Source organism: Equus caballus, chromosome 6 (assembly GCF_041296265.1).
Source record: "Equus caballus isolate H_3958 breed thoroughbred chromosome 6, TB-T2T, whole genome shotgun sequence".
NCBI lineage: Eukaryota > Metazoa > Chordata > Mammalia > Perissodactyla > Equidae > Equus > Equus caballus.
This window is the reverse complement of record NC_091689.1, coordinates 92,755,083-92,777,610: the sequence shown is the minus strand read 5'-3', so window position 1 is coordinate 92,777,610 and position 22,528 is coordinate 92,755,083. Positions and strand designations below refer to the sequence as shown.

The 22,528-nt window shown below is 40.0% G+C and overlaps 1 long non-coding RNA gene across 1 annotated transcript in view; it reads left to right on the top strand.

Moving 5' to 3' along the window:
* Positions 1–21,134, top strand: part of LOC138924852 (uncharacterized) — a 46,608-nt gene extending 25,474 nt beyond the window's left edge. Inside the window, exons 2-3 of the long non-coding RNA XR_011440170.1 lie at positions 12,568–12,784; positions 20,951–21,134. This is a non-coding gene — a long non-coding RNA (uncharacterized lncRNA). The remainder of the gene's footprint in view (positions 1–12,567; positions 12,785–20,950) is intronic.
* The last annotated feature ends 1,394 nt before the right edge of the window (positions 21,135–22,528 follow it).

The window sequence follows — 22,528 nt, the reverse complement described above, 5'->3', positions numbered from 1 at the left end:
ATTTTTTATAGTGGCTGCACAAATTTACATTTCCACCAACAGTGCACAAATCTTCCCTTTTCTCCACATCCTTGCCAAAACTTTATATCTCGTCTTTTATGATAGTCGTTCTAATAAGTTTGAGGCAGTATCTCTTGTGGCTTTGATTTGTATTTCCCTGATGACTAGTGACGTCGATCACCTGTTCATGCAGCTGTTGGCCACTTTGGAGAAGTGTTGTATGTCTTCTTTGGAGAAATGTCTATCGATGTCCTTTACTCATTTTTCAGTTGGGTTATTTGCTTTATTTCTTTTTTTGCTATTGAGGTGTATGAATTCTTTATATATTTTGGATATTAACTCCTTATCAGATATATGATTTACAAATATTTTCTCCATTCTGTTGGTTGCCTTTTCATTTTGTTGTTGATTTCCTTTGCTGTACAGAAGCTTTTTAATTTGATGTAGTCCTACTTGTTTACATTTAGTCTTTGCTTTCGGTATCAAATCCAAACAACCAGTGCTGAGGCTGATATCACGCAGCTTACCGCCTATGTTTTCTTTGAGGAGTTTTACAGTTTCAGGTTTTATGTTCACATCTTTAATTCACTTTGAGTTGATTTTTGTGTATGGTGTAAGAGAGGAGTCTAGTTTTATTCTTTTGTATGTGGCTGTTTAGTTTTTCCAACACCACGTAGTGAAGAGACTATCTGCTATAAAGAGATTTTCCTCATTCTGTATTGTGGACTCTTTTGTCATAAATTAATGACCATAAATGCAAGAGGTTATTTCTGGGGATTTTATTCTGTTCATTGATCTATATATTTATTTTTATGCTAATACAATACTGTTTTGATTACTATAGCTTTATAATATAGTTTGAAATCAGAAAGCGTGATACCTCCAGCTTTGTTATTTTATCTCAAGATTGCTTTGGCTATTCAGGGTCTTTTGTGGTTCCATACAAATTTTAGGATCATTTGTTCTATTTTTGTGAAAAATATCATTGAAATTTTGATAGGGATTGTATTGAATCCATAGGTTGCTTTGAGGAGTATGGACATTTGGACAATATTAATTCTTCTAATCCATGAGTATGGAATTTATTTGTGTTTTCTTCAATTTCTTTCATCTGTGTCTTAGAGTTTTCAGTGTACAGATTTTTCATCTTCTTGGTTAATTTTTTTTTCCGGAATATTTTATTCTTTTTGATGTATTGTAAATAGGATTGTTTTCTTAATTTCTCTTTCTGACAGTACATTCTGTAGTACAACTGACTTTTGTATACTGATTCTGTATCCTGCACTTTACTGAATTCGTTCAGTAGGTCTAGGAGTTTTTTGGTGAGTCTTTAGGGTTTTCTGTATATAATATCATGTCATTTGTAAATAGAGACAATCCTACTTCTTCTTTTTTGATTTACATGACTTTTATTTCTTTTTCCTGCCTAATCACTCTGGCTAGGAATTCCAGTACTATGTCGAATAAAAGTGGTGAGAGTGGGCATCCTTGTCTTGTTCCTAATCTTAGAGGAAAGTCTTTCAGCTTTTCACCATTGAGCATGATGTTAGCTGTGGACTTGTCATATATGACCTTTATTATGTTGAGGTACATTCCCTCTACACCCCGTTTGTTGAGAGTTCTTATCATGAAATGATGTTGGATTTTGTCAAATGCGTTTTCTGCATCTAATGAGACGGTCGTATGAATTTTATCCTTCATTTTGTTAATGTGGCATATCACACTGATTGATTTACAGTGTTGAACCATCCTTGAGATAAATCCCACTTGATCATGGTGTACAATCCTTTTAATGTGTTGCAGAATTTGATTTGCTAATATTTTGTTGAGGATTTTTGCATCTGTGTTCATCAGGAATATTGGCCTGTAATTTTCTTTTCTTGCAATGTCCTTGTCTGGTTTTGGTATCAGAGTAATTCTGGCCTCATAAAATGAGTTCAAAAGTGGTCCTCCTCTTCTATTTTTTGAAGAGCTTGAGAAGGATTAGTATGAATTTTCCTTTAAATGTTTGACAGAATTCACCAGTGAAGCCACCTGGTCCTGGACTTCCGTTTGTTTGGGAGGATTTGAATTACTGATTCAGTCTTCTTACTAGTAATTGGTCTGTTCAGATTTTCTATTCCTTCATGATTCAGTCTTGGTACACTTTATGTTTCTAGCAGTTTATCCATTTCTTCTAGATTGTCCAATTTGTTGGCATATAATTGTTCATAGCAGTCTCTTATGATCCTTTGTATTTCCATGGTATCGGTTGTAAAATCTCCCCTTTCATTTCTTTTTCTTTTTGACTCCCCCGCTTGTGAGCTCCACACTCTTAGTGAAGCAGTGAAGGCCACTGAACCCCGAGTGCCCCACCAGGCGCTAACCTCCTAACACATAGCGTGAACTTTTTTTTAGATTGGCCCTGAGCTAACATCTGTTGTCAATCTTCCTCTTTTTTTCCCCCACAGCCCCAGTACATAGTTGTGTATCCTAGTTGTAGGTCCTTCTAGTTTTGCGATGTGGGATGCTGCCACAGCGTGGCTCGCTGAGCAGCATGTAGGTCTGTGCCAAGGATCTGAATCTGAGAACCCAGGGCTGCAGAAGTGGAGCTTGTGGACTTAACCACTTGGCCACAGGGCCAGCTCATCCTCTTTCATTTCTGATTTTATTCATTTGAACCCTCTCTCTTTTTTTCTTGGTGGGTCCAGCTAAAGTTTTGTCTATTGTGTTTATCTTTTCAAAAAACCAACTCTTAGTTTCATTGTCCTTTTCTATTGTCTTTTTAGTCTCTATTTTGTTTATTTTTCCTCTGATCTTTGTTATTTTCTCTCTTCTTCTAACTTTCGGCTTAGTTGGTTGTTCATTTTCTAGTTCCTTGAGGTGTAAAGTTAGGTTGTTTATTTGAGATCTTGCTTATTTCTTAATGTAGGCATTTATTGTTATGAACTTCTCTCTTAGAACTGTTTTTGCTGCACCCCTTTTGTTTTGTTTTCCCACCTGGGCTCTGCTGCTAGTTTCTCACCTTTGGTTCATGGAACCAAAGAGATGATGCTTACGAATTTCTGGATTTTCTCCACCCTGGACATCCTCATCGTGGAGGCCAATCTAGAGCTATGTGCTCGGTGTGAAGGCTGCTTGCCATCCAGGTGCTTTGTGACACAGCCCTCAATAGAGCAACTGACTTCTAGTTTTAACAAATGGGTTGATAGAAGTGTAATTTTAAGAGCTAAGAGAAATCATCTTAGGAAAGAAACAGTGATTTTTTAGGAACACATCTTCATTATTTGGTTATGGAGAAGAAATCCCTGAGTATAGTGTGGATGCCTTGTAACAAGAAAAAAGGATTGAGAATGAGCAATGGGGGAAGAAAATAGGAGGAGATTAAAGAAGAGGACAGAATACCATGGAAGGAGGCTGAAGCTCAAGTGGGTGAGATGACTGATGAGAATCCCCCAGTGGGGGAAATTCTGCCAGACTTTTGAGAACAGGGTTTGCTAGTGTTCAGCTTTATGATTGCTGCATAGTTGTCATAGATTGGGTTTCCCAGATCTAGATCTTGAGGTAAGACTTGAAGTGCAAGTAGTTTATTTGAGGTGAAAGAAACGCCAGAGGAGAATAGGGAGATCCTTATCTTCTGCTTTTGGATATATACCACATCTTGAAGGAGACTGAACTGACTCTGGAGGGTGTCATTCCCAGGCTGATGTGTTGGCTGTGCCTTTGAGGACATTCAGATATTTTCTCAAGTTGGCAAATTCTCGATTGTGCCATGTAGGAGGTTTGAAGGCTGTGGGTCCATTATTGCCTTCTTCGTGATAAAAAAATTTCTGAGACAGAGATTCCCATGTAGGAAATTTATTGAGAAGTGCCCTTAGGATCAACACTTGTGGGAGCAGTAGGATTAGGAAGGTGGATGAGGTAAACATCCATGCAATGGCAACCAAGTCCTCAGCCAATCCTGCAGGGAATTCACACTAGCAAGGTGCTTCAGAGTTGGTTCACACTGAGCAGTTGGGGAATGCAGGCTGTCTCTGGGGAAGAGAGCAAAACGCCTTGGGCAGGCTTTTAAGGTTGAGGACAAGGCTCAGAGAGGGACTTAGCTGAAAGCTGTCAGCTGCTAACAGTCTCCGCAGCTGGGAGAATGAATGCCTCAGCCCTGAAAGGGAGAGGAAAAAGGCTAATAAAACTACTCAGCTGCAATCTCCTGCTATCCTTCCGAAGAGGACAGAATGGCTAGGTGGAGCCATGGGCTCAGAGTCTGGAACCTTGAGCTATAGAGAGTGCAGCCTCCAGTCACAGAGGATTTTTCCCAGCCCTTGAAAATTAATGAAGTTTGCTTAGCTGGATTTTGAAATTGCTTGGGACAGGTAAGTCTTTTCTTCCTTCCATTTTCTCTCTTTTGGAATAGAAATATCCATAACAATTATCCTATGCCTTTTCCATCATTACATTTTGGGAGCAGATAATTTGACTTCTATCTTCACAGGTCTGCAATCGGAGAGGAATTTTGGTCAATCATACCCAGAGTCTCACCCATGCCTTATTTGAAATGTGTGAGATTTGGGGCTTTTGAGATGCTAATATTTAGATGAGATTTGGGACCATAGAGTTGATGCTGTAATGGCTTAGGACCTTTAGGAATGTTAGGATGGGTGAAGATATTTTGTATGTGCAATGCACACGAATCTTTGGGGGCTTGAGGGTAGACTATGGTAGGTTGAAGAATGGTCCCTCAAAATGTCCACATTCTAATCCTCAAAATCAGTGAATATCTCACTTAACTTACTAAATGAGACTTTTAGATGTGAGTAAGTTAAGGATCTTGATATGGGAGGAATGTGCTGCATTGTGTGGATGGGCCCTATGTAATCACACGGGTCTTAAAAGCAGAGAACTTTTCCTAGCTGTGGTCAGAGGGAGATGAGACTACAGAAGAATGGCCAGAGGGATGCAATGTTGCAGGTTTTATGGTGGAGGAAGGGAGTCATGAGCCAAGGAACGTGGGCGGCCTCTAGATGCTGGAAAAGGAAAGGGAACAGATTCTCTCCTAGAAACTCTAGAAAGGACAGTGCTGTGACCCTGATTTTAGTGCAGTGAGATTTGTGTCAGACTTCTTACCTGGAGAACTAGGAGATGATACATTTGTGTTGTTTTAAGCCAATAGGTTTGTGGTATTGCTATAGCAGCAACAGGAGACAAATTCAGATTTTAGTAATTTGGCCTCTCTCACAGTCAGATCCTGGGCCTGAATTTCAGCACAGTTTGCTCACTAGGGGAGGTGGTTTCTTCACATGTGTCCACAGAGGCCCCTAGCTTTTATACGGTGCCCCGAATTGGTAGGTAGCTCACCTGAACTTGTCATTTTCTTCCTTCAGCACTTAAACGGCACTTAACAAAAACCAACGACCTCTACAGGTCTTAAAATCACCATTGGCCTGGGTTTACAAAATACTAGAGATAATGTAGAAGCCAGTGAATTCCCATCTACCCGTATTCCATCCCAATCTACACAGGTGAGTTTGGTAATTAGGATTCCATACCACGCCAGGTTTTACCACGAGGAAGAAGTCTTTGCTGCCATTTGGTCAGCGAGTCAACCCATCAGAATCTCATTCTGAGGATCTGCTTCCTAGGACCTCTCCTGGCATCGTCTTAGTTCAGTTTCCCAAGAAGAGAACACTAACATAAGAATTTGGGTGCAAGTAGATTATTTGGTAAGTGAAAAAAAAAAAATAGTAGGAGGGAACAGAAACAGGGAAGGGAAAGCAGCCAATATACAAAGTGCTCATGCAATGCATAGCTGATCAAGAAAACTTAGGTCCTGTTCATGCACCATTTTATAAGAAGTGCTGTTTCTCTGGTCCATCTATTCTGCTCATTGGAATGTTGATGGCACCTGCCTTGTTCAGTTACATCTGCTGTGGGAGACCTTAGTGGCGTCCACCAAACTAAGTGTTTCCAACTCATCTTGCTGGATACAGAGAAAGATTTCACTTTTTAGTTACCTTGTGCTTGGGTGGGGCCGTGTGACTAGTTCTGGACAACGATTTGTGAGTGGAACAGATAGAAATGCTGTGTGTCAGTTCTAGGCTGAAGCATTTAATTGCTACAGTGTGCCTTGGTTTATCACAGTGGTGTGCTGATAAACTGACTCTCTGAAAAAACAAAATAAAAAAAATTCAGCTCTGATTTACAGCATTTGCCAAAATATATTGCATAAGCACTCCCACCATGGTCAATTCCAGCCCTTACTATGATGTCCCTGAACAAGGAGTTGAGAAGAGAAGCACATAGTCAGCTCACATGAGGCAGTATGAGCTGGCTCCTTCACACTACTGGTTTGTTACCACCCCACTTATCACCAGCAACTGGGTCCTGTTGCCATGCACTGGAAAGTGAACCAATTCTAGAATCTTCTTCCTAGGATCACTTCTGGTATCAGGTCTTATTTGATTAACTTTAGGACATTTTATTTGATTAACTTTAGGAAATTTTTGAGACAATTAATTTAAAAATGCATATGTAGCAAGTGAATTATAAATAATAAACTTGGTTGTGGTGGCTTTGGTGTGATTATGGCACTATTTTTGTGTCTGGATTCATAGTTCCCAGCAGTTCGGGGCCTAGTCTCTCTCATTCTTTCATTCAAAATATATTAAGCACCTACTAATCTTCAGATACTAGAGAGAAAACAGTCATTTCTGAAGAGCTCAAGAAATGTGACATGTTGTGATGGAGAAATAGACTAAGTGTTTGGGGATCGCAGAAAATCAAACACTGAATTCTGTTTCAGGAAAGACGAGAGAGCTGAGTAGATGTTGTCAAGAAGTGGATGCGGAAGAGCTAATGGGACAGCCTGAGTCCCACCTGAAAAATCTTTCCCTTGCACCAGACTCTCCCTGTCCTTGCACCACCTTAAAAATTCCCAGTTCAACTTGCTGTGGGATAGGAGGGGAGGGGGTTTCACGTAACCACCCAGCTGTCAGACACCTCTCTGTGCTGTGCTCCTCTTCACCATTCCAGCTCCTCCCGGGGACCCCTGTTCTCTTTGGAAATGGTGTTGCTGCCTCCTCAGGGCTTCCCTCAGGCATGAAGTGAATGTGCTGATGGCCTGCCTCCTTTTTGTCCCTAATGCTTTCATTCTCTTCAGTTCTAAATGACAAGGCTGTACTGGCATATCAGGCTTTGCTGAATGGTTGGAGGTTACGAGGACAATTGAGGTGTAAGAGAGTAATTTTAAATTATAAGCTTGGTGACTCTTTCTGCTGTCCAAGGGAAAAGGGAAAACGGAATGACCTCCTTCACTCACAAGTGCACCACTTGTGGGCACATCCTAGGATTCTCTTACATCCACCTTCATGTCACCTCATGTTCCAATCTCCTTAGGGAGAATCTCTATCCAATTTGGGGAATCAGTTCCTCCTATTCACAAGGGATTTCATTTTTCTGCCAAACACACACTCACAGTAATGCTCCGCTGTTAAGACTTTTTTTCTTTACCACTTCATCTCCAATTCAAGAAGCACTAGGCTAGTCTGAGTTTAATGCATCAGGAAAGAGATGGGTTAGGAAAAAACAGGAAAAGGAGTTTTACTTAGGCTTGGGTTCTAAAAGTCTTGACCCTGAAGGAAAGAGAAAGGGCCCCAGCCATAAGCAAGAGAGTTGGAAGACCTTGAGATGATCAGGTAAGGCTTCCCACCTCAAAGGCTAAACTGTCCTGCCTTGGGAGAAGAAGGAGGGTCAGAGGAAAAGGGTAGATGCTGCTAAATGTCAGATAATGGAGTCCTGAACCGTCCCCCTACTCCTAACCCCACAGTGGGAAGTCCAGGCTCAGGCGGAAGGTAGAACACCCACATTTGCTCGTGGAGTCCAGGAGCAGAAGAGACAGACCTGAGCCCCCTTTCTGAGAAGAGCCCTAGGAAGGATGGAAAGATTTTTGAGAAGAGACAGCTGGAAGTGTGTCTAGGAAGAACAGGCCCAATCACGCGCTGGAGCTGCCAAGTGTTTCTTATGTTTATAATCTCTTGTGTTAATTTCTCCTTTTCTTAACAAGCAAATTGCAGAGATGCTTATTTTTGTGTGCAAAATAATTGCTTGTTTTGTGTGTAACTCTCTTCCTTGGAAGAAGATACAGTTTCAAAAATTCCTAATTCAGTTGTAGGGACAATACATACACATTTGGAGTAATGAGAAATGATATAAAGAAAGCACCATCACACAAGTTCAAAAGAAAATTTCATCAACGATATATGTAAAGCTCTTAATTCTCTAGGTTATTATCTGTAAAGCTGAATTTTAATTCCTTTTGGGAAAGAAAATAAATCTGTTGTTTAATTCTTGGAGGAAACAGAGATGATCTCATATTTTACTCTAAGCTTGCAAATTGGCACTTAGCTAAAATTTGAGAGAAAAGAGAAGAAACTCCTAATGATTTCTTTCTATAGCAATTTCTAATTTTTCTCTGCCTCCACTCACCTGCTATCTAAAAGGAGAAGTATTCCTTTGAAGTATATTATCCCAACTTTTTGTTATGTTGTTATGGGTGAGTGGATAACGACTATTCACAAATGTCAACTACGACGTGGTTTCCTCTTTTTGCTTCCTTTCTTGCTTGGAAACAGAGGTCTATGAGAATTGTGCAACGTGGTTGTGCAACATACACTACCACTGCATGAATTTCGAGATTTAGAATCATTTTTGTCTGTTTTCACACTCAAAACAAGGCAATCAGTCAAATCAGAACTTTTATAGCCTATTTAAAACTCTTTCCACTTCTTTCACATGGCCTAATCCCAAATGACCCAAAGACATTCATTTTCCAGTTATATCTACCTAGTGTGGGACTAACATTGTCACTGACCAGAGACATGGAAACTTTTATGGAGGTGTTTCCTGATTGACTAATGGCCTGTAGAGCCCGGAAGGAAAGGTCCTGTTTATGCACAAATGACGAGAACCCATAGTCTCTGTCTTCAAGGAGCTTATGGTCTAGCAAGACCAAATCTACATGCCCAAAGCACTTTGGGAGAAATTACACGTTGTTTTTTCCTAAATGCTAAGTGAAATTGCAGAGCAAATAAGAGCTGAAGGAGCAGAGAATAAGAGTACTTTGAATAGGGGTAATTTTAGGAGGCTTTCTCTGAGCACTTTGGCAAAAATAATTTTTAAACATTTCTACCACCCGTATGCTCCAGAGGGTATTTGAGTTGTCTCAAGGAGAATGTATAGTCCCTTTTGAGAGGCTTCATTCTCTGGTAGAACATTGTTTACTTAAGATTGGACTGCTAAGATTGGAAGACTGGATCTGATCCAAGTGAAATAACACCCTGCGTTTTTGTAAGGTTGTGACTTGAGTGGTTGAATTATACATATGTAACTTTCGAGACAGTTAATACCTGTGAGTCCTCTCCAAGTTGGCAGTTTCCCTTGCCTCATCTCTGTGTGGAGACAATCCAGGTCTGTGCACGTTCTGTGGCTAAGTTTTTACAGCGTCGGTTGCTCTTCAAGCTAGATGAAAATAGGTGAAGATGGTGTGATTGTGATTGTCTTTTCCTGAGGGCTGTACATCCTGTGTTATGGCTAATAAACCACCTAGTGGGTCCATTTTCTTGGGAATATAATATAATGGTTAAGAGTGTGTGTCTCAGTTCTGACCCTAAAGAAGTTAGTTCAGCACTCTGAACTTTGATTTCCACACAACAATTGGGAAAATAAGAGTATATACCTCTGTATAAGTTGTTGTATGGATGAAATGAAAGAATTCATAAAAGCACTTAGCAAAATTCCTGGCATATAATTAGTGCTCAAAAATTTTGTTATTATTGATGGGAGAATACCACGACTCTCACCCTGGGCATGTATGCTTCTGATCCTTTCTTCATGCTGTTCCTCCTGTCTGGAGCATCCTCACTTGCTCTTAGCTCACTTAACATTCTAGGCATTCAAATATCTACTCAAGTTCCATTGTGAATTTTTTATCAGCTGCTTTAGCCTGATTTCTTCTTTGTCTAACCTCGGACTGCATTTTCAATGCCAAGTGTGGCAGTTAAATGCAAGGCCTCTGAAGCCACACTACCTGGGTTTGAATCTTGGCTCTCCACTTCCTGGCTAGATGGTCTTGGGTAATTTAATTAACTTTTCTGTGTCTCTTCTGTTAACACCCATAGGGGTGTTGGGGTGATAAATTGAACCACACAAAGGGATTAGAACAATGTCTCATAAATAGTAATCACTAAATATATGTTAACTATAATCATTACCTTACATTATTGTACCAACTTGTTCTTTAATTGGTTCATATACTAGTTTCTGCTTCATCAATTATATCATCAGCTTCTTGAGATCAAGAACCATTGCTCAGGTAACATCACAGCAATGGGTACAAAGTAGAGTTCAATATTTGTTGACTGAGTGAAGTCAAACAAAGTTATATGTAAATTATTTAGAATGAGGGAAGAAAAAGAGAAACACCCCCATACTGAACACCACATGTGTGCATCACATACGTTATATCAATTCATCTTCATAGCACCCTTGTGTGAGGAAGGGTTTTCTTCTACATAAATAGAGTTTGCATGAAAATGAAATAATATTACATGTAAAGTGATCATCATAATGCTTGGCACATGGACGGCTCAATGAATATAACACTTATTAAATATCAGCAGAAAGGAAGAGGCCAAAATTTTCACCTCATTTTACACATAAAGCAACTGAGGCTCATAGAAGTTAAATCAATGACCTGAGATCAAACAGCTAGTAAGTAATGCAACCAGGGATGAAATCATGTCTTTGGTTTTACTACCTCTATTAGACCCCAAACTGTAAAACATTTCTTTGAAAAAAGGCTTTGAGTTTATGGTGATGGAGTGGGGCTCTTAAGAAATCTGTCCTGGATAAATGAGTTTAATTTTCTACTGTCGTAAGATGATCTATAGACAAGGAGCTGAATATTGGATGGATGGTAGGGTCAGAGAAAAGAGCAATGAATTAGGATCCAGAATCTAGTCATGACCTTGGCTTTGCCTTTCTATAACTGTTTGTGACTGAACTCCCTGGGCCAAAGCTTCCATCTGTAAGGGAGAAGAGTGAATTAGAAGAGAAAGGATCTCTCGGCTCCCTCTTAACACCTGACATTCAAAATTATGAACTTAGAGGATCTTAAGACATGGCACTCAATCATCTAAGAAAAAAATTTTTGATCTGCACAGTCAGAGTAGAACTTCTTCCTCTTTTCATGAAGAAGCTGAAAAATACTCTTTGAACTCATACATGTTTGAATGAGGTATTTTTTGTCAGGGTGATTGCTGATTCTGCCACGCTGTCCTTAGCTGCACGGATACAGAAACACTGAACTCATTCCTCATTAATGGTGAGGAGACCATTGAGGGACAGGTATCTATCTACTTTGCTTCCAAAAAGACAGAGTAAACACCATCTTCCAACCCGTTTCTGGGGTTTTCTCATCTAATCATATCAAGACATTAGTAATGTCACATAAGATTCCAAGAAATACCTGTTATCTCAGAAAAAGTGAGATGGGGACTCTGTAATGCCGTATGTCTGAAAGATGGAAAATAATGTTTATCAAGGAGATATTTTTATATATAGATACATGACATTTGGTGTATTTTTCTAGATGTTTGGAGTGGAGGAATAATGCTAAGTAGAGTAAAATATTCCCAAATGATGACCAATGATTTTGTATCAAAGTCACCGGAGAGAGCTATAATGAAGGAAAACATCTTGCTTTTAACTTGAAGGCAAATTGAACCTGTGATTTGCATTTTTGTGGCGTCCCTAGAACACCATTTACTAATTGTACTTGTGGGAGTAGATTGTAATAATGAATCCCTAAACTCTGAACGCAACAGAGAATGAAATTGCCCTGAACTAAATGTGAGATGTAGAAAGTGCCTTATTGAGAAGAGTATCTCTGCGTGTGCTCCCTGTGCATGCCTTCTGTGAAGACTGGCAAATAAACCCTGGTAAACCATTTGGCAATAGAAATGATTCAGACGGAAGTAAGAAAAAACAGGAGTAGACTAAGCCTATTATACTGCAACTTAATTGGTCTAATCCAAAGAAACAAGCCACTAATATGACTCCACAGAGCAGCAGCATTAAATGTTATTCAAAGTTGTTCCAATTGGTCTATTAAACCTGTAACTCCTAGGAAACTTGGATCGAATAGATGAGAATTAATAATGATAAAAAGGGAAAATCAGATCAAACAGAAACATCAAAAGTAGTGAGGTTGGCTGCAGTCTGAGTCACTTGGATACACTTTTGCTCCATGGATTTCAAGCTTAAAGCAAGTTCGACTTGGAAAGCCCTGGCACGATACCAGCTGGTGACCACTAAACGTGGACAGAGGGTGCCCAATGTGCAACCACCTGTGGGGACCATGACAGGCCTTCTAGTTCGGCTACATCCACTTGGCAGATATAGTTTTTCCTTTCAAGGGAGATTAGCAGAAGGGATAAGGGCAAAAAGGCCAAAACTTTCCATTTTTAGATCTACCCCAATCCGCCCCCCCATGTATATATACAAATGTGCTCTTTTCTTGATGTTCCTCTATTCCAGGTTTGTGCTAAGAAAATGCCTTCAACAAACAAAGTGGCTCCAGTGGGTTTCCAGTCCCTGGGGAGAGGGGAGAAAGAGAGAAAAGAATCACTTTCTTAAGGGGAAAAGTACAGCAGCCATGCCATTCTGAGGATTTACTACAGGATTAAATAAACTTCTCCACTTGAGGGGGACATGTTTGTGCTGAAGGAATAACATATTATTACTTTTTTTGGAGGTAAGTTTAGATTTCTTATTAATAAATCAAGTTTTTGTCTTATTTGGGGCTTAGTATGTGCTCTGAAATGTACTAGACCTTTCCGGAGCAGGACAAGGACGCATGCACGATTCCTGCACCCAGGAATAGCGTAGCTGAACACACTAAACTGGTGGGAAATAAAGCCGGATGCTAATTTGTGAGGTACAGATGGAAATACTTCCATGCAGTTAGAGCATTCAATTCGGGGTGAGCAGACAGGGCAGATTTTTACGGAAGAGTGGTGACTTGTGTTGGACTTCAAGTGTCATTTCAAGAAATGTACCAAGAAATATACAGTAACAGGAAAACGCAGTAACATTGTCTCATATTTGCTATTTCCTGATTCCAGGTCTTAGCTCATGACATTCTTTCTCACCTGGGTTATTGCTCGCGCCATGGCAATCAATCACTCCTTTCAAAATCTGGCTCAGAACACACCTCCACAGGCAATCCATCCTGCTACTCCCTTTGTACTTGATCGTTTTCAATCATTCCATCTGACTGTGCTATTTATCATTTTAATTGTTCTTAGTCATTGGCTCGGTGCACTGATTTGGTTGAACTTCAGCTACTAATGAGTGAAAAATGGAGCTTCTTGTTCATTCAATGTTATTTGTTGTTCTTTTCCTTTTATGATTTCAGCACCCGGTACAAGTTTCTGCATCTAGAAGGTTGCTTGTTTCATGGGAATTTATTTTTCTGAACTTTAAGAATGCGGTGGAGTTCAGAAAACCTCTTCTATCTCCTCACAGTTTCCTCCACTCTTGCCTTTTTTTTTCTTTTTTAAAAAAATGAGGACTTGTTTTCTGTGTTTTTCCTGCTCAGTTCCTTTCTCTTGCTTTGGTCTAGACTTTCACTTTCCTTTGTCCCTGCTGTCCCTAACTTGCTCTATATTTTAAAATCTGCTTTTTTTGAATTGTAATTTTCATATAATAAATCGCAAAATTAGATAGTTTTGACAAATTCATGCAGTATTGTAACTATTATCATAATCATGATTCAGAACATTCTATCACCACAAAAGTTCCCTCATGTCTCTTTGAAGGGACACGTCCCCTCCCCACCCAGCAATCTTTTACATGATTCTGTCACCACAGTTTTGTCTTTTCCAAAATTTTATACAGATGGAATTGGACGGTATGTAGCCATCCTTATGTTAAAGTTCTTGCTCTTTGCCTGTGTCTATTGCCTCTCTCTGAAAGAGAGAAAATGGTGAGGTAGTAGAAGAAAGCTGAAATTGAACCCGTTGCCCAGGATTACCTCTGGGCTGCCACGGGAATTCAATCAGGCCCCGTTCAGACCCAACAGCCTCATCACTAATCAATCAATCAATCAAAAAATTTGAGCAACTACTATTAATAATTATAAACAAGTGAAAGAGAGCCTGGGGATCCACAAATGAGTAAAATATGTTTCCTGCCTTCTAGCGCTTGCTGCTGGTAGGAGAGGTAAGACAAGAGCAGAACAGACTCTAATGTATCCTAAAGGAGAGGAAAGAGTACAGAAAAAGCATTCTGATTCGCTGGAGGAAGAGAGCATATTTCACTAGAGGAGTGGGAAAATATTTTTAAAAAGAGGTATCTTTGATCTTGATCTTGAAAAATGAGCGAGATTTCAAAAGGAGGTGATGGTGGGTGGTATTTCAGGGGGAGACAATAACATAGGTGTGGAACACAGAATAATGGTCTCCCAAAATGTGAATATGTTACCATATACGGCAAAATGTATTTTGCAGATGTGATTAAATTAAGGATCTTGGAATAGGGAGATTTTCCTGGGCAGGCCCAGCTACTCACAAGGGTCCTTATAAGAGGGATGCAGGAGGGTCAGGGTCACAGAAGGAGATGTGATGACAGAAGCATGGGGGGTTGGGGAGAGAGAGAGAGAGAGAGAGGCAGACAGACAGGAAGCTGTTATGTGACTGGCCTTGAAGATGGAGGAAGGAACCATGAGCCAAGGAATGCAGGTGGCCACCAGGAGCCGGAAAAGGCAAGGGAACAGATTCTCCCCTGGCCCTCCTGAAGGAAGGCAGCTCTGAGAACACATCGCTTTAGCCTGTGAGACCCATTTCTGACTTGTCACCTCCAGAACTGTAAGATAATAAATTTGAGTTTTTAGGCCTCTAAGTGGCAATATTCTTTTTTAGGTTCCTAAGTGGTAACAATAGCATTTGGAAACTAATACAATGAGAAAATACAGCTTTTTAGGAAATAGTAAGTAGTCCGTTTGGATGTAGCCTAAGGTATTTGTGGGGTAGGAGTGGGAAATAGGGCCGAATCTGAAGGCCGGGAAAGCAGCAGGCCTCCTGGCATGTAGTGACCACTCATAAATATTTGCTAAATGCATATATTGCCTATCTTAGGGCTTGAGTTTTGTCCCCCACCCCAATTCATATATTGAAGTCCTAACGCCTTGTACCTCAGAAGGTGACCTTCCTTGGACATAGGATTATTGCAGATGTAATTAGTTAAGATGAGGTTGTACTGTGGTAGGGTAGCCCCTAATCCAACAGAACTGGTGTCCTTATACAAAGGGGAAATTTGGACGCAGACTCATACACAAGGAGAACACCATAGAAAGATGCGGGCAGAGGTCAGGGTATTGCTTCTACAAGCCCAGGAACATTGAAGATGGCCAGCAAGCCAGCAGGAGCTAGGGAAGAAGCCTGGAACAGATTCTCCCTCACAGCCCTCAGAGGGAAGCCACCCTAATGACACCTTGGTCTCAGACTTCTAGCCTCTGGAACCGGGAGACAATGAATGTCAGCTGTTTAAGCTGCTCATTTCATGGTACTCTGTTATGGCGGCCCTGCAAAGGAATCCACATCTATTTAGGAAAAAGTGGGGAGGCATGCAAGGGGCCAAAACTGTGACTTTGGATAGCGATGGGGGTGGGCTGCAGAGTGGGAAGAGTCATGAGGCCCAATGAGAAGGCAACAGCATGTAGACAACTTAGAGTGAGCAGAGCAGTGCGTTTTGGTGATTAAAATTTCCAAAAGTCATGACACGCAATGCTTAAGGGGACAACAAGGCAGAAGATTTGAAATCACGGCTGTCCTGGAAAACCCAATCTGTGTCAGCAGTTCCCAAGTGTATTATACAGCACACCAGTCCCACAGAATGCTCTGAAAGAAAAACATTTTTCCAGTCAAATAAATTAGCAAAACTCAATACTTTTGACTATCAAGGGTTCTGAGAAATCTTGTGAAAAAGAATCAGTCAGCTTTGTATAATTCAGCCCTTTTCACACTTACAAGAGCATGCCACCTTTTTTTCATAGAACTCCTATTCATATCCAGGGAACATTCTTGGGACATCTTTCTCCAGGTGTGTCTCATTCTTTCAGACCTGTGCTGTCCAATACAGTATTGGTAGCCACATGTGGCTGCTGAGTTTTAGCAACTGTGGCTAGTCTGAATTGAGATGTGCTGTGAGTATAATATTCACTATATTTCAAAGGTTTAGTATGAAAAAAGAAGAAATTGTATTAATTTTTATAATGATTACCATATTAAAATAACAATACTTCGGACATACTAGGTTAAATAAAATATGTTATGAAAATCAGTTTCCCCTTATTCTTTTAAATTTTTTGTGACTACTAGAAGTTTAAACTTGCGTATGTGGCCAAAATTGTATTTCTGTGGAACACACTGCTCTCGACTATCCTGTTTGCTTAGCTCCCTGAGTCCCAGTTTCCATGAGCAATATGAAGATACCTACGCAGCCAAAGGGTGGCATCACAGGAGAGGAATCCCAAGCTTAGGAAAACCAATCTTCTACAATGATCTGTTAGCATGCCTACCCTGTGCTCCAAAGGGTGCATTATCCTTTTTATACTGGACAGTAAGCATATCTACCCTTTGCTTCTGGAAGAAGACACTGTCTCTATTTTCTAAGACTGTAAGTAAACCTGCCCTTTGCTCTGAATGGAGATGCTCACTCTATCTTTGCAATACAAATATCCTTGAAAAGATAATTTGGAACACGGGGCAGTCAGTGCCTCACCTGCAAGATGGGAGATAATTCTTATGTCTCTGCACAACAGGTCCTTCTCCAAGACTTTGTGACTAAGAAAAGATGTAGAAATGAAGACTACTCCTTGACTTTCCAAACTGGGCTTAAGAGATTAAAGATGACGAAAACCCTTAAATGGATATTCGGGAAAGAATCTCGTTCCCCAGTGTATAGGAGAATGTCAGAGTCTAGAAGGGGTTATGTTCTTCCTGCCACGTTTTTGTCCTCCTGGATGTTGTCTCAAGAGCTAGATGATAATCTTTAGCACTTGGTCAAGCTTCCTGGACTGCTCTGATGTGTGTGTCAGAGCCTGATGAGAGAGCTCGAGCATGCACAGGACCTGGCACTCCTACCTTTGGCCTTGGATGGTACCATGCCTTAATCACATGCCATAATCACTTTTTTCCTTGCATAAAAATAAAATACAATATAGTAGTAATAAAGCACTACATATGTAGAACATTTATCATCAAATATCTAAGCGCAATATTTATAGAACTTATATGGTCAAATATATAATATCCACCTTCAAAAATTCTTAGGGTAGAGGGACAGCCCTGTGGCCGAGTGGTTAAGTTCACGCACTCCACTTCGGCAGCCTGGGGTTTCACTGGTTCAGATCCTGGGCATGGACCTACACACCGCTCAACTAGGATATACAACTATGTACTGGGGCTTTGGGGAGAAAAAAAAAGAGAAAGATGTTAGCTCAGGGCCAATCTTCCTCACCAAAAAGCATATCTTAAAAAAAAAAAAAAATTCTTAGGGTAGCAGACACTAAATCCAACAATAGTACCATTGTGTAAAATGCCTTCTGCAATTATCTTCCGAATTTTCAGAATCTTGTTTTGGTTATTCACAATGGTGGAAATTTTTCTCCCTTGACAAATGGTTAGATTTCTGTAAAAAGTCATTCAGAGCAAAGAGCTGTGAACACGTTGGGTAATACTGTAGGGTATTACTACTTTTTAAAATAAGGGAAGTTTGATTTTAAGATTCTGTCTTATTGCTTAGAGCAGCTCATGAAGTAGTTTTAAGGCAATTTCAAAAGAGGAGTTCCAAAATTATTTTGAGTAAAGGCAGCATTTCCTGAATAAATAAACACCTTTATAAAGTGACTGATTTGAAAGTGTATGCTCTTTCTGGTTGCAGAAATGATAGTAATGATGTTTTTAAATCCTTCTTTATTTAACAGCCATGCCCTATTCCTTTGTGAATGTATTAATAACAATAGCTGGTAATTATGGATTACTTACACCGAGCTAAATACATTATATGTATTAACTGTCACAACAACCCTATTTACAGGGAGGAAACTGAGGCACAGAAAAGTTTAGTAACTTGTGCAAGATCACCTAGCTAATTTGTAGCAGACTCAGAATTTGAACAAGGGTATATTTTGCATATATACTATTTCATTGAGCCAAACAAAAGTGGCAAAGTTTGAAATATGCATAATTACATGTCAACTTCCGTATTCTCAAGAACATTTAACCAAAGGTTTGTACTTCTTGCGCTGAAAAGAGAAAGTCCTTTTACGGACTTTTATACTCTGTACTATATATATGGATTCCATTCGGTTTCAATAGCTCATTTTCCTATTCAACATAGCTCTTGAGTTCAAAAAGAATGTGAAAATCTCATGAGAGATGTAAATCTGGTTTCGCCTTTAAGTGTATTTTCAATCTGTTATATTTATATATTCAAAATAATAGACAAAAAGGAGATCTAAAGAAGCCTTTGAATTCTATTAAACCATGCATAAAAATAAAAAACCCTGCATACTCCTAAGAAGGAAATAAACCGCTTCGAAATCAAGGAGCTAAGTACCAGTTTTATTACATATTCTTTATAGGCTGCTTTGTGTAGAAATTTCTACTTATCGCAAAATTGTAATTGACATCATTCTTTGAAGTCTTAGAAATAGAATATGCATGTTTGTTCCTGATTTTGAAAAGCAGTATAAAAATGTATACCTGAAGAATAGCCTGGAAATAAGATTCATTCATTCGTTCAGATTTTTAATTCAATAAATAGTTATTTAGGGCATCCCATATGCATGGTGCAATGCTGGGGGATGCAGAGGATAAAAAGATGCCCGAGACAAGGTGCCTGCCTTCACAGTTTGCGATCCAGTTGAGGAAATAGAACATGTGCACAATTAACTAGAGTCCAAGGCAGTATGTGATCCCAGGAAATCCATTTCAGTTCAACCAACTTCACCGAGCACTTCTCACTTCTCTGTGTTTCCCTAGGCACTGAGGATACAAATATGAATAAAAAACTTGTTGTAATCTAGAAAATGTCGTGGAATAAAGTTGGTCTTTATGAGGAATGACCGTGAGCATTTAAAGCTTGAGGAAGAAGTAAGTTTCTTGTCATCAGAGGTGTGTTCATAGGCTGGTGGTGATGTATTGGGGACAGACAAAGGGAGCTAAAACAGACTGATTGGTTGCAGTATTTGACCATTACATTCCTTCAAATCTTGAGATTCTGTGACTCTGTGACTTTAGCTTCTGTGTGCTTCTTTCAGAGGTAGATAGATGTTTCAGAAATTTTCAAGTCATCACGTGTCTGCAGTTGCCTCTCCAGGTTTAGATGGAGTCTTCGTACCACGGAGGAGTTGAAAGGTTCCTTCAGAAGGACTAATCAGTGTTTTTAAACAGAGAAAGTCTCATCAGCCCGGAAAACACTGTTGTCGTGTATTCTTTTCTTTTCTTTCTCTTAAGCCTTATTGAAGGAGCATGTTTCTTCACTTAAAAAACTTTGACATAATCACAAAGGTTGATCAAAATTCAGTACACAGTATTTGGCCCTTTGAAAAATGGCTTCCCACAGTTTGTCCAAAATCAAAGCTTTTTTCTTTGAAAGGTTTTGACTCACTTCAAATAGGTGCAGCGAGCTTTACTTGGGGGCAACTGATTGGACTTATCAAAAATGAAGGGAAAATGGGGATCTGTCACAGCAAGAGCACGACGTGGTTACGATGCTCATTTCTAAGATACATTTTGAAGTATTGTCTTCTAGGGTGGCCTGTTCTCTTATTTTGGTTTAAAAGCTTGAGAGTAATGAAAATAAAGTATTCCCACATCCGAAATAGCAATGTAAATTTCCATTTTGCCTTTTTCCTATAGAGTTAACCATAAGTAATTGGATTTTTTAAAAAGTCTTTGAGATGTGGAATTTTCATTGTTAAATTTTACTTCTTAGTCTTTCTCCTAAAGGCTTCTCTTACAAAATCTTATCCCAGAAGCAAGAAGACTTTTCCAGTGATTCTCAAACTGTCACTGCCCGGGTTTCTAATGAGGAGTTTGGTCCGGTCGTGATCCCTCACCCAGGCATCTACTACAACAGACAATGTGAATCTGGTGGCAGACGAAGGGGTCTGGATGAGTCGGAGTTACAGGAAGAAATCAACCCCGTGTCTGAGTCATCTTTATCATGGTCTATGTGGATAGAACCCGAGGGCAATCTGAATGGCAACTTGGGTTGGCTTGGCTGCTTACAGACAGAAGATTAGAATGGGAAAAATGTTGGAGAGCTTGATTGCTTTTGTAAAGTGGGTTTGAAAGTTTGTTGCTGTTTTAAACTAATTTTTAAAAAAGCAGTATGTGGTTGTGACTAAGACTATAGATTGATAACCAGATTGGTTGAGTTCATATCCAGAACCTACTGCTTACTAGCTTTTTATTTCCTTTATAGACAAATTTCTTAACCATTCTGTGCCTCAGTTTCCTCAACTTTAAATTGGGGATAATATTATTACCTCAGTAGTTGTAAGGATTGAATGAGTAATACATTAAAGCGCTTTGACCAGTGCCCAGTATAGTAAGCACTCAATAAATTCTCAGCCCCATGAGGTAGGTGTAGGTGTGAGGGTTAATTTTATGTGTCAACTTGACTGGCTAAACGATGCCCAGATAGCTGGTAAACATTATTTCTGGACGTGTTTGTGAGGATGTTTCTCAAAGAGATTAGCATTTGAATCAGTTGACTGAGTAAGAAGATGCCCTCACCAATGCGGGTGGACATCATCCAGTCATTGAGGGCCTGAGTAGAACAGAAAGGCAGAGGATGGGAGAATTCGCTCTCTGCTTGAGCTGGGATGTCCGTCTTCTCCTGCCCTCAGATGCCAGCACTCCGGTTCTTGGGCCTTCATACTGGGACTTGCACTGACTTCATCAGCTCCTGGTTCTCAAGCCTGCACGTTTGGACTGGAACTGCACCACCGCCTTTCCTGGGCCTCCAGCTTGCAGTCTTCTCAGCCTCCATGATCGCATGAGCCAACCTTTCATAATAAATCTCTTTGTGTATATCTGTGTATATCCTATTGGTTCTGTTTCTCTAGAGAACCTTGACTAGTGTTAATATCAAAATCCCTACTTTAGGGTCCAGGCCTTGGGTGTAGTGGTTGAGTTCAGCATGCTTCACTTCTGCATCCCAGGTTCGCGGGTTTGGATCCCAAGTGCAGACCTACACCACTAATCAACCATGCTGTGGCAGTGACCAATGTACAAAGTAGAGGAAGATTGGCACAGATGTTAGCTCAGGGTGACTCTTCCTCAAGCAAAAAAAAATGAAGATTGGCAACAGATGTTAGCTCAGGGAGAATCTTCCTCAGCAAAAAAAAAAAGCTGTCTCCTAAAAAAAGAAAAAAATCCCGACTTTATAGATGAAGAAGTTAAGGCACAAAACAGTGAAGCAATTTGCCCAAGAGCACACAGCTGGTAAGTGGCAGAGCTGGGGTTTGAACCCAGGCTCTGTGGCTTGAGATTGTGTACAATGACTCTAGTTATATATGAGAAATTTTGGTTAAATTTTAGTGGCACTGTCAAGATTAGGTCTCAGTTTGTTAAAATATTGAACACTACATAAGAAAAATGCCTTTAAAAATCACTATTGCTAATAAAAACATGGTTAAGCCATTAAGCCTCAAGAGAAAAAGAACAAAATTTTCCTACAACTATGTAACTGAGTAGTACTTTAACAGATAAAGGGAGAATGTTGTTGTTAAGGCCATATTGAGAAGAAATTTGAACCAGTGGGTAAAGATGAGTGGCTTATTGTACAGCTCACTCACTTAGGAACACTAATCCAATAAAATTGAATAAATTCCTTCCATTATTTTTCTTGGCCCACAGGGAAGTCAATAAAAACTAAAGTACGATAGAGTCACATTAGGTCAGATTCAACTAAGAGCAGGGGTCTTGAGGAAACGGAATTTTTGCAAAGGTCTTTTTAGCTTCTCTGGGCTGGAGAGAGTTGTTTCCACTGACTTGACCGTCTATAAGTTCCAGCTGGACGTATTTGCTTCCTGAAGCACATGACCATGACACAGGACAGTGGGAAATTGCCATTCTGACATTGCAGTAAAGCCCAGTGATTTAAGGGCACTCTGGTGGAGTCCAGGGGGTTCATAATCCGGGTCTGCCTCTTCCTTGCTACATGACATTGGACAAGTTACTTAATGACTCTGTACTTCATTTTCTTCATGTACAAAAGGGAGATAGCAACACTCACCTCATGGGGTTATTGGGAGGATTAAATGAGATGACAGGAGTAAATCTTAGATGGAGGAGCAGCACGGAGAGAAAATGTTGGAAAGGCCAGCTCTTGCTAATGCCACTGCTGGTGGCCCACAGACTGGCCTTGTTCCCTTGGCTGGTCTATCCACCGGTGATGAACGTGCATGCATCTTTACTTTAAT